Raw genomic sequence first — 12,235 nt, forward strand, 5'->3', positions numbered from 1 at the left:
CGATTTTCTGTTAATTATTCATTGAGGTTAGTTCAATGTAGTTATTGCATCTAATTTCCGATTTTCCATTAATTATTCTTTGAGGTTATTTCAATGCAGTTGCATCAAGTTCCCGATTTCTCGTTAATTATTCTTTGAATTTAATTCAGTGCAGTTGCATCAAGTTTATGATTTCTCGTTAGTTATTCATTAAGGTTAATTTAGTACAGTTGCTTCCAGTTTTCGATATTTCGTTAATTAGTTTTTGAGATTAGTTCATTGCATTTTCATATAGGTTTCAATTTCTCATTAATTACTCTTTCATATTAGTTCAATACATCTGCATCCAGTTTCTAATTTTCAGTTAATTATTTTTAGAGGTTAGTTCGATGTTCAATGCATTTGCATTTAGTTTCAAATTTTTGGTTATTTATGCTTCGAAATTAGTTCGACCAGTTACATCTGATTTCTGATTTCTAGTTAACTATTCTTTGAGGTTATTTCAATGCATTTGTATCAAGTTTCTGATTTCCCGTTAAATATTCCTCAAGATATTGCATCCAATTTCTGATTTACCATTAGTTAATCTCTGATTTTAGTTAGTTTAATGCAGTTGCATCCAGTTTCTGATTTTCCGTTAATTATTCTTTGAGGTTAGCTCAATGTAGTTGCATCCAATTTTCGATTTCTAGTTAATTGTCCTTTGAGTTAGTTCAATACATTTGCATCAAGTTTTTTATTTTCCGTTAATTATTTTTTAAGGTTAGTTCAATGTAGTTGCATCAAATTTATGATTTCCTGTTAATTATATATTCATTGAGATTAGTTCAGTGCAGTTGCTTCCATTTTTTGATGTTTCGTTAATTAGTCTTTGAGATTAGTTCATTGCATTTGCATACAATTTCTGACTTCCCGTTAATAACTCTTTGAGGTTAGTTCAATGTATATGTATCTAGTTTTTGATTATTTATGCTTTGAGGTTAGTTCTATGCAATTACATCCGATTTATGATTTTTCATTAACTATTGTTTGAGGTTATTTCAATGCATTTGTATCTAGTTTCTGATTTCCCGCCAATTATTCTATGAGGTTAGTTCAACGCAGTTGCATTCGGTTTTTGATTTTTTGTTAACTATTTTTTGAGATTTGTACGTTCAATACATTTGCATCCATTTTTTGATTTCCCGTTAATTATTATTTGAAGTTTGTTTGATGTATTTGCATACTGTTTCCAATTTCCCGTTAAATATTTTTCAAGGATTTGCATCCAATTTCTAATTTCTCTTTAGTTATTCTTTGACGTAAGTTTAATGCAGTTTCCGATTTTTAGTTAATTACTTTTTTGAGTCTAGTTTATTATATTTGCATAAAGTTTCTGATTTCTTGTTAATTACTTTTTGAGCTCAGTTTAATGTATTTTAATCCAGTTTCTGATTTCCTTTTAATTATCCAATGTAGTGTGTAATATCAACTTCAAACAGGACATAAAAATAAATTATGTTTGATTTACTATGTGGGATCATAAAAAATTATCCAGTTCCCGATTTCCCGTTAATTATTCTTTAAATTATACATGACTCACTATGTGGATCTTCAAAGATTATCTATGAACGTGTGATGTTATATTAATTATTCTGAAAAATATTTGCAACTATATATGCAAAACTATTATATATGAATATTGTATTGATCACTCATCCAAATTTCTTATAATGTAAAAACTCCACTATCCATTAAAAAAATAATTCACCCTTGATAAAACCCTTCAACTTCATTTTTTTGTTTAATAATATAAGTTTGATTGAAGTTTTGTGAGATTGCCTAATAAGGTGAAGTTCATATTGAAGCTACTTGAATAGCAAGGCGTTCTCAATCATACGAAAAGAGATAAGATAAACACTATTTTAAATGCAAAACTATACTTATCGAGACATTCCCACAACATATAACACAACTATGTTTTGAGGTTAGTTTAGCATTTGCATCCAGTTTCTGATTTTCAATTCCGTTATTTATTTTTTGATGTTAGTTCAATGCAGTTGCATCTAGTTTCTGATTTCCCGTTATTTATTTTTTGAGGCTAGTTAAATGCGGTTAGTTCAATGCATTTGCATCCAATTTCCAATTTCCTATTAATTGTTATTCGAGGTAAGTTCAATGCATTTGCATCCAATTTCTGATTTCCCGTTAATTATTCTTTGAAATTATTTTAATGCATTTGCATCCATTTTTTGATTTCTCGTTTATTATTCGATAATGTTGTATTTGCATCTAGTTTTCGATTCCCGTTAATTATTGTTTGAGGTTAGTTCAATGAATTTGCATACAATTTTCGATTTTCCATTAATTATTTTGAGGTTAGTTCAATGCATTTGCATCCAGTTTATTTTTTGAGATTAGTTCAATACAGTTGCATCCGATTTCCGATTTCCGATTTCCTATTAATTATTATTTAAAATTAGTTATACGCATTTGCATCCTATTCCCAATTTATAGTTAATTTTTCTTTGATGTTAGTTCAATGCAGTTGTATCCAGTTTTTGATTTCCCATTAATTTAATCATTGAAGGTTAGTTCAATGCATTTCCAACCAGTTTTTGATTTCCCGACAATTATTTTTTTATGTTAATTCAATGTATTTGCATCCAAATTTTGATTTCCTGTTAATTATTCTTTGAGGTTAGTTTAATACAGTTGTATCCATAGTCCGATTTCCCATTAATTACTTTTTAAGATTAGTTTAATGTTTGCATTTGCATCAAGTTTCCGATTTTCCGTTAAATATTATTTGATGTTAGTTCGATGTATTTGCAACCAGTTTTCGGTATCTGTGGTTTATATATATTGAAAAAAAAATTATAAATTCAGAAATTTAATTGGAATATGTCGTAATTTCTGTGGTTTTTGAAATCCTTAACAATGACTAAATGTCTAAATCCCAAAGTGGATGATGCACTAAATCTATCCAACTTTATTTGTTTAGGCATACAATATAATTTTATACAATACAATTTTAAATCTAAATTATTAGTAATAGAGTTTAGAAAAAATTGGAGTCTCTGTGAGTGCTCCAATTGTCTGATTTTTCCATATTAGTCTTTTACTTTTTCGTAATTAGTCAAAGAGCTTTACAAATATTGGAGACTATGTGAATGCTCAGAAAATAGAGCCAAGAGGGTACAGCTATAATATATATCTAAGGAATACATAGCCCGCCCGCAGGGCCCATCCTACGCTCTAAATATGTTCTCTCGCCTTATGACGTGGAAAATCTAAGTGATAAAGCCATGTATGCTGATTTACACAACAACATCCGACCTCGTTGGATTTAATTGGATTTAACTCTCCCGATCAATCGTCTCTCTCTTCAAAATCATCCGAATTTAACTTTAAAATATTACCTTTAAAATCATCTGAATTAGAAGAATTACATAAAATCATCCGAATTAGAAGAACATGAGGAATCTCAAGTAATCTTTTCATTAATTCATTTGGTGAAGGCGAGGAAGAATCCATGGTTGGAACCTTTTCTCATCTTAGTTTTAATTTCTAATAGTTTCTTTTGTCAATATCACTATTAATGATCAGCTGAAGATTATTTGTATTATCATCTCAAACCACACCCAGCTGAAAATTATTTATTTGCTTGTAAGCTTTCTGTTCTATGCAGTCTCAGCCTTTTAGAGTCTCTCATCAATTTAATCTAACTCTCCCAACCGTCTCTTTCTTCTCGCTCTCTTTAGCTTTTAGTTGCTGCCGCTCTCCCACACATCTCTACTCATCAGGTAAGACTTTTTCGGTTTACCCCCACAAGTTTGAATTTAAATTATCTTATTATTATTAATTTGAATTTAAAAGCTTTAGCTATTATCTTTTTAATTTAGCTTTTCGGGACTGTCATTTTTCCTTTGTTCACCTGTAGTTATACCAAATTAATTTTTAGTTCACTTGTAACTAAATTAATTTTTCACTTTCAGCAAACATCAAGATAACGTGTTTTTGTTTCACAACATCTGCAGTAATCTCTTGTTTTAGTTATGAGATATCTACAGTAATCACAAAGGCAAATTGACAGCTAGATGCTAAAATATCACGGATTGTTCTAAAGTGGATTGCTATAAAGTTTATGCATGAAAATAATAAATCAAATTCACTTGCTATCAGCAAAGGCTTTATCTTATTATTAAAATTAAAAAAAACCAACCTGAGTAATAGTTGGTTATCCATAATTTAGCTAATGTGGCGTCTACTGTTGTGTTGCAATAGTGGAAGCAAGCAGGGCCTACTTTGATACAGCAAACTTTTGTTTTTGGTATTAAAACCTGCCAGATGCAAATCCTTAAAGCTTTAATATTAACTTTTTATTATTCACAGTAACTTGACAGTTTTGTGCATTGGATTAGCTAGATATTTGGAACTCGCTTCACTCTTACATCCAAGTACTTGTAAGAATGATGCTCTGATTGTGTACCTTAATTTGAATTATGTGATGTAAGCTGGACATATTCATGCATTTTATGTTCATGCCTTCTTCTTCACAGGCCTCCCAAATGGCGGGCAGGGGCAAGCACCCCATGAAGCCTTGCGAGGATCCTTCAAACCATGAGAAGCATAATTATGATCAGTCCAAGATAGGTTGACCCTTCAACCACCACCTGCCTTTCGGGTACTACTTCAACTTCTCACACTTTTCTATTATTTTATTATGAATTTTACTATCCTTCGTACTTGTGCGATGTCCGTTGCTCCTAATTATTAACTTTTTTTGCCTTCATCTGTATTGCTTAGTATTGACTTAATCTTTTATGATTTCTCTTTTCTTTTATGATTTCTCTTTATTAAGCAACCCATCCGACCAAATGTGGATAAGGGCAAGTGCCCAATGCACCCGTCTGAGGAACCTTCAAACCAAAAAAGACGTATTTACATTCCCCCCAAGATGGGCTGAATCTTCAGCCACCTCGTGCCTTACATTCCCCCCAAGATGGGTTTTTTGACAGGTTCGATGCATTGTTGGGAAGATATCTAAGGAAAAATACCACTCCATACAGTGCTGAGGCTATTAGGAAAGTAGAATTTGGATATGGAAGTGACTAAAGCAATTTCAAGTTGTAGATGCATGCAGATGGTTTTATTGATTTCAAAGAGTTCAAGAATTTGCACAAGACAGGACAGGGATTCAATAGAGTTGCCGCTCTATCCTGGTAATCTCACCGTGGAACAAAGAATTATTAAACTTAACCAGCAATCGAAGACACGTTTGGAACATATGGCTTTGGTAGCATCAATGACAAGGACAGCAGCGACGCCAAACCAGACTATAGATCCTAATGGAGTTATACATGTACCGGTAACACTAGAAGGCACCTTTTACTTAGCATTGGTACAACTAAGGTTGAGCCTGACCCATATTTTGAGTCCTACTATTTTATTGTTGACACTAGTAGTTCACACACATGGACTCAGTGCGAAGGATGCAATCCCTGTTTTTATCAGAAGCCACCATTGTTTCCTTATAGGAAATCAACAACTTTTAGTGAGTCTCATTGTGATAGGGAGGGTCGATGTGAATTTGGTACTTGCAAAGAAGGTAAATGCACTTATACTATGGGGTATGGGAATGGTGCTATAACAGAGGGTGGTCTTGGCTTCGAAAAGTTCACATTCAATTAAGATGATGGGGGTATTGAAGCTTTTGATCATTTGAGATTTGGTTGTGGCTTCAAACAAACCAATTTCGATTTTCGTCTCACGGATCCAATGCAGAATGAGCTGAGATAGCTGGGATTCTTGGATTAGGAAGGGGACCAACGTCATTTCCAAACCAATTATAGCTTTATGATTTCTCATACTGTCTACGGCCATGGTATAATGAAGGTGGAGTTCAAGAAATTAGTACGTTCTTGCGTATGGGCAATGACGCACGTTTCCAAGATGGGCAAAAAATACATTCAACGCCACTACCTCCACGTTAATCACATTACTTTGCGACTCTGGAGGGAATATCCTTTCAAGGAGTTCGATTGATCCAAGTGCATTTGCATAGACACCTCTATCAATTTTATCTCTGCTTGCACGCCTATGAGTTTTGGTCCAGCAAGTAAGTATGAAAATAGCTATTTTTAACTTGAACAGGGCTTCTCTATATTCTGTTTTAAATGGGTTTTGTAAGTTGAGAAATGTAGGATGCAGACGTTGCCATTGCTTAGTTTAGCCATTTAGGCAACAACTATTGCAGCTACACTACTCACCCATTTTAAATATAGAAAGGTTTTGTGTTTTTTTTCTCATTTTTTTGCTAAACAGAAAGATTTCATTCTTGGTGTGGCTTGTGAGCTCCACCATCTTTACAATTTTAGGTATTAGGGGTCTCAAAGATGAGGTTTTCACATGTACTCTAAACTGATTACATTGTGTCATGCTTTGTCATTCTGGTTTTTTAAGTCATGGTTGACATGCTCATGTTATATTTTGTTAATTGTTCCACAGATGTTACTTGACGTTGTTTCAGTATTCAACATGATCTCATCTAACTCACAAACTGCTCAATCCGCCGTACTCAATCTTAAAGGAGTTGAGGTCTGCCTACCATGTAGATTACATTTCTTCGTGGGTCTCAACAAATCTCTTTCTTCCCTTTGGATTCAATAATTTATTATATTCACAGGTTATTAGGGAACATCATCCCTCTGACAATTATGGCATAGCATTGGAGTGTGTGTGGGAGAAGGATAAGTTTGTTTTACTTGAGAAAACAAATAATATTGAGACCAAGAATCAAGTGAAGCATGTGGAAGATGGAATAAAGACTGCCCTGAAATCATCAAATATACAATACCAAACTATAAAAGCTTTTCTTGGAGGTGAGGACTTCCATGAGTTTTGATAATACCTATTGCCATAATAGAACATAAGCTTTGCATTTCCAATATTTTTCCAGTTGTCGTTCACAGAAGGCAAGATTATGTGCAGATGCTTCTACCATGCCTCAGCTATATAACATGAACATGATGCTCAACAGGAGGTTGGAAATCACATTTACAGCTCATACAAAAATTTGTGTCCTTAAATCGAACTGATTAGAAACTATTAACCATCCAATTTTAAAAAGAGTTGAGATTTAATTAACAGTCGATAATAATAATAATAATAATAATAATAAAAACCCTGCCTTGATACTTTATTTTCCTATTATATTATTTATTATTTAGACCTTGGCATTCTCCTGTACAATTATTAGGAATAAAATCTTCCATGAAAATGATCCAGTTGCTGAAAAATCACGTCAATTATTTACTTAATGGTGTGCATTTTGAATGGATAAAGAATATTTTTATCTATGAAAATTGCATATGTAGCATGTTCTGATTAAGTATGTCCAGGTGATGAACTTGAATGCCCAAATATGGATACAGACTCCTCCTCAGAAGACCTATCAGGTCCTACCAACAACAGAATTCATGCAACTTATGCATCTACAAATCAATTAGTCGTGATAAACAATGAGATGGAAGTTATTGATAGCGATGATGAGAATCGAAAAGGATCACCTGACACTCCCTGACAGGAATTTTATTGAATACGGAAATAATGCAAGTACAAGTTCATTTCCAAGTCCTGAATTGCAAACAAAATCGAGGGATACAGTGGCATTTAATTTGTTGCGGTTGGTCAATCAACATCACATATGGGGAGTGGGTTTCAAGAGGAAAAGAGCTGCTAATGAAAAAGAGCACTCATTTTCCCGTCAATTAACTGGTGGAAACGGGAATAACATCTTACCAAAATTCATTCATGTTCAGATAGAAACAGCATAATAGTGTACCATTTGGAGTAACCTCAGTCAATGTAATTATGCACTTGACACGTATTATCGTAGCGCGCATGTCTAACACAATAACACAATATATATATATATATATATATATATATATATATATATATATATATATATAAGCCTCAATCTAGCGTCACATTTTTTGTGTGCAGAGTGGGTACAATGAGGCATCCAACGTCGGCCAATTAACCTTAGTAGTATATGGAAGATGTACAAACTTCCACACATGGGAATCTAGGATGCATAGCATAACAATATTTTTAGTCAGTTGGTTATGTATTCTTCTTTTTCGTGTGTAGTTAAACAAATTTGGGGTGAATGTTCGAAGAAAATGTCAAGGCATAATGAAAAATGTACAACCTTTTACATTGTTCCTCGGAGCCTCAAGAACTACAAATGCTCGAGCTCTATACATATGGAAGAATTCCTAAATGCCTAAACCAATCAACAATGTGTAAGTATTACAAGGGATAGAGGTAGGGCAGGGAACGAGTCGGATACCAGTCGGATATTCCAATATCCGAATCTTAATCCAAATTTTTTGCAAATATTTCTACGTCACCCATAACCTCAACAACAACAGAGAAAACAAAAGAAGTTTCGTTCTTTTTATCTTCTCAAAGATTCTTTGTCAATTATATATATATATATATATATATATATATATATATATATATATATATATATATATATATATATATATATTTTTAAACCCTCTCTTATTTGTGAATTTGTAGACATTATGAATTGGATCCGGAACATTGAACAACACGCATCCGATAATGTGAACAAAATATTAGTAGGAAACAAGGCTGACATGGATGAGAGCAAGAGGGTAACACCAAACTTGGATCAAAATGTCAAATTCCCCAAGAGTTTTCTGAATTGGGCTTGATTGATTGTTTTTTTAATAGGTTATGCCAACTTCTAGGGGTCAAGCGCTTGCTAATGAATATGGCATCAAGTTCTTCGAGACGGTAAGTTCATACCAGTATCACATTTCATCCCACTAACCCATTGTCAACATATTGACCCACACGAAACCTGTTTTATGCAGAGTGCAAAAACCAACCTGAATACAGAGCATGTTTTCTTTTCTATTGCAAAGGACATAAAACAAAGACTTGCAGAAAGTGATTCTAAAGTTGAGGTACACTCTACTCTTTGAACCAATTCGTGGAATGAGGATTAATACCTTGAACAGTGTGTTTTGACTCATTTAATTATTCCTATTTTTTCAGCCCCAGACCATTAAGATTAGTAAACCTGATCCCGGCAAAGGTTCGAGTACAGTTACTGAGAGATCAGCTTGCTGCGGTTCCTAAAGTTGTTCAGTCAATAATGATTGTTCTGGAAATTCTATAGTGTATATTATAATCTAACTCTTGAGAAAGTCATCTGTGGATGCCAATATGTTTCAGGTGGCTCCTTTTGCTCTATTACTCTATTTGTGTTGTTAAACCTTTGATGCTGTAATTTATCCTATAGAGCGAATCCTTGGTATACTTTTAGGTGTGGGGATACAAGTTGATTTTTATGCTTTGTACCTGTAATTGGCTTACTCTATTGCCATTAAAACACTAAAGCCATTTTTTAGAATAATTTCATATAGCGGCACCCGTTCATAAGACGCAGCTCCCGTTCGTAAGACGGGTTCGAAAACTAGTATATATAATAGCAGTCCCTTTTGCTGCACTAGGAGGGTGTCCACGTAGGCAAATTTTAAGTACCCTTTTTACTTACTAGAAATCAGGAGAGGGAAAAAAAATCGTGGGACATAAAGAGAGAAAAAAGTAATTATACGGTGAGTCCCCCACAAATAAGATTCTAAACCCCACGAGTCCCCGAAAACCTTCTTTCTCCACCTCTCAATTCACGTAGAAAAGCTCCAAATTGTGAATTCCCTCTGGCCCGTCATTCCACATTCTTGGTGGAACTATAGTAATTGCTCTACTCCAGCCAAAGACCAAACTTGTGATCTTTTTCGATGATATTATTCTACTTTCAGACGGACAGATTGTCTACCAAGGTCCTCGGAGAACGTGCTCGAAGTTCTTTGAAGCCAAGGGTTTTAGATGTCCCGAAGAAAGGGGTTGCGCTTTTCTTGCAAGAAGTAAGATTTCCTAACTCAACCAATTACATTCTATTCCTATCATTTGAATTATAAATTTTGTAATGCGCATTTTTAGTTGTCAATTCGTCAAACTAAGTAGAATGTTAAGATCCGACCTGTAATTTCTTCTCATACATGTAACATCAAGAAAAGATCAACACCAAGATCTTGGGCCAATAAAGACCGAACCCTATTCCTATGTTTACGTCTAGGAATTCGCAGACGATTCCAATCATTCCATGTTGGCCGCAAAGCAAGGGCAAGAACTCAGCACCCCTTTTGATAAGAGAAAGAGCCACCCTGCTGCTTCGACACCTTCGGAGTATGGTGTCAGCAAAAAAGAGCTTTTGAAAGCTTGCTTTTCAAGGGAATGGTTGTTGATGAAGAGGAATTCCTTTGTGTATATCTTCAAAATGATGCAAGTGAGTACCTAAAATTTGTAACGCATCATTAATTAGCTTATATCAGACGTAGTTCTGTCTAATGAAGAAATTTAACTAAATTAAGTCCAGTTGTGTTCGAGTTAGCAGCCAGTGAAATTATTGCTGTTTAGCAAACTCTTTCAACACAATGAAGACATGAAATATGAACAAGCTCAAAACAGAGATACACAGAGACATAACACTACACAATTACCATCTTTTCCTAATCCACGGAAGACTCATTTAAGTTTGTCAAATGTAACTCAATTACTCTTTTGAAAGACTTTTAAATCAAAACCTGTGATTTCAAGTCCAAAATAAAGTTACCACCGACACAAATCAAAGTTGGACGCAAAGATAACCCGATCAAAGGGCAAAGACTAGAAAAATCAAAAGAACATACCTCATTTCGACCTCACGAGTTCAAATTTTACTTGAACAAGAAACTATATTATTAAATGTTCAGTCCTAACATACTACGTGTTCTTTTCTGATTTCAGCTCATTGTTGTCGCTTTCATCGCGAATGACTATCTTCCTACGCACCGAGATGAAACATAACACGATAACAGATGGAGGAATTTATATGGGTGCCATTTTTTTTTTGCAATTGTCACCATTATGTTTAATGGATTCGTTGAAGTTTCAATGACTATTGCAAAGCTTCCCCAGATTCTACAAGCAAAGAGACCTCCTCTTCTATCCTTCTTGGGCATATGCACTTTGCCATCATGGATACTCAGGATTCCCACCTCATTTGCTGAAGTTTTCATCTGGATCGTCTTGACATACTATGTTATTGGTTTTGATCCAAATTTTCTAAGGTGAGACTGGCCTAAGAACAATTTTCATCTTACTGTGTTGTCTCAAAACACATATTTTTTGTTATCTCATTCAACTTATCTCTTCTGGAGTTATGAGATCTAAAATCAGTCTCCTCTTCCTATCTACTTCTCAAATGTAGAGGGGGGTGCACGAATATATAATTTATTTGGAACCACTAGGTTCCTTTTAAATAAGTAGAATGTGATATAATGAGCTCATCAAAACCTTTATGAAGATTAATCATCTTCTCTCAAGTAAGTTCTCTGTCGTTAGTTTGTTTGTGAATTTGGTACCTAGCTATTTCCCACAAATATCAGCAATCAATCGCACAAATATTTAGAAGTTTTGTTTTTTTGCAAGTTCCCAATTGAAAAACGAGGGAATTAAGAAATTGGGGTTCTAATTCAAGCGAATGTGTTATTCATGAATTTCTCAAGGAACGAAGTCATCCATGCACGAGGGTTTTGGTTTATATATTGAATATGCTATTGTTTATATCTAAAGCCTTTTGCAGATTCCAGAGTTCAAAATTCTTATGTTAGGTTATATTGAAAGTCATTTCATATCTATATTGCTCTATTGATTTAAAACTATTATATGAATGTCTACAAATTGATAAGTGCTGAAAAAAAATCCATTATTTTCGGTGATAGTTAAGATGTGTCATGACACTCTGAAAACAGTAATTAAATGCATGTATGGACATCTTTGTGTACATCTTAGTTTGTAAAACACATTGTTATGTGTGAAACTCAATTTCTAATACATGTTTTGTGTACTTGGTATCCACTGTAGATTAACATATCGAGTTGGGATTAGAATATCACTATACTGTCTCTTTTTTCTACTACACAACATCAAACGACGTACTCCTACAAAAATTTGAACTATCAATATTCTTCTTGGAAATCTTTTGACACTTATTGTTAATGTTATGCACTAGAAACCATAATTTAAGAGTTTTGCAAAATTATACTTTTGGGAGAAGTTAGAGTTTTAATCGTGGGCGTGATGATTTCCGGCACTAGCTAGCTAACACGTTAATAGTACTTGATCTTAG

The sequence above is a fragment of the Coptis chinensis genome, chromosome 6 (genome assembly GCF_015680905.1).
Source record: "Coptis chinensis isolate HL-2020 chromosome 6, ASM1568090v1, whole genome shotgun sequence".
NCBI classification, from domain to species: Eukaryota; Viridiplantae; Streptophyta; class Magnoliopsida; order Ranunculales; family Ranunculaceae; genus Coptis; species Coptis chinensis.